This window comes from Poecilia formosa, unplaced genomic scaffold (genome assembly GCF_000485575.1).
Source record: "Poecilia formosa unplaced genomic scaffold, Poecilia_formosa-5.1.2 Scaffold35, whole genome shotgun sequence".
NCBI classification, from domain to species: Eukaryota; Metazoa; Chordata; class Actinopteri; order Cyprinodontiformes; family Poeciliidae; genus Poecilia; species Poecilia formosa.
Window position 1 is genome coordinate 1,605,077 of NW_006799974.1, and position 1,426 is coordinate 1,606,502.

The following is a 1,426-nucleotide window of genomic DNA, read 5'->3' on the forward strand; positions in this document are numbered from 1 at the left end:
TTTAAAAAAAACATCTTAAAAAAAAGGGTTTTCCCACCAAACCATTTCCACTGCGGAACTGGTGCAAGTCCTTCCTTAAGCACCAGTTCTTGCCGCTTCTCCTCCCACAATTTGGGCTGTGGCCCTAATAAATTGGTGCTTTCTTGTCTTAAATATAGAACCGGAGGATGTGGAAAAGTGTGAGACCAACAAACAAGCACAATCTAATAAGCACCATTTTCAAAACTTGTCTAATTTAGGACCAAAGCACAAATTTATAATTAACAATCTGGGTTAGGCTTGGAATCACTAGGTGTCTCTTATCTTCCAGCCTTTTAAATTTAAATCCAAAATTATTCATAACCCTGGCAGATTTAAAATTCCAGTCATATTCGTCCAACTAAGAAGTCTGTTAGTTAAAAATAACAAAAAAATGTAAAAAGGGTAAAAGATAACAAAATAATTTATTAACAATAAATTTGTATATGTTTGTATATTTCCACTGGTCTTTGAGATCCAGGTTTTTGAGGATGAAATGCCTCTTTACCATCGCCCTAATCTTTAGTTCCCTTCACAGATTCTCAGGCTGGACTGACCAGAATAGTGTCCCAGGATTTTCCAAATGTTCTCTAGCGAACTTTAAACTTGATTAATACTTTTTTTCTTCAGCAGTGGAGTCTTGTGCAATCAAAGTACAAAAATGTCATTCTAACTGAGTGCTGTATCATTGGTTTGATGGAAAATTACATCTAATGCTTTTTCTAAAACTCTCATCAAATGTTAATGGGCTGTTTTGACATTCTTTTGACTCCTCTGTTAAACATGTGTTTAACTCTTTTGTTTTATTTAACAAAAGCGTTAAATAAAACAAAAGAGTTAAATAAAACAAAAGCCTCAGATCAGCCACTTTCACTGGCTGCATTAACTAATCCCCTGCATTAATTACTTCCAAGCAAAGATTCCTTAAATATCTTGTGCTTCAAAGGACAGGCCCCTCTCACCTGCTGTACTTGGAAAACCTTAAATACACCTACACACGGGAGCTAGGAAAGAGAGATTTGATTACCATTTGTCATTGGCCCTTTGTGGAAACAATAGCCATACATTGTCTGTATGTCACATAGTGTCTCAGCGGGACTCATCTCAAGGCTTCACTGCATGTGAACTGTCTTTGAAAAGGGCTATTTCCACATTGTTAATGTGAGGTTAGTGTGGCATTTCTGTTGCATGTGTGCTTGTCCTCAACTCATCCTACTATATAAGATACATAAAAACCAATGAGTAGTTTTAATGCATCTTTTTAATGGTTAGAAAAAAAAAAGACAATATAGGAAACATTTGCGTTTTTTAGTAGGACAGAAGCATATTTAGGAGTGTGAGAGATAAAAGGTTCTGACAGGACAGGAAACGAAGCCCAGATGCATCAGCTCCTTCCTGATGTTCCTCT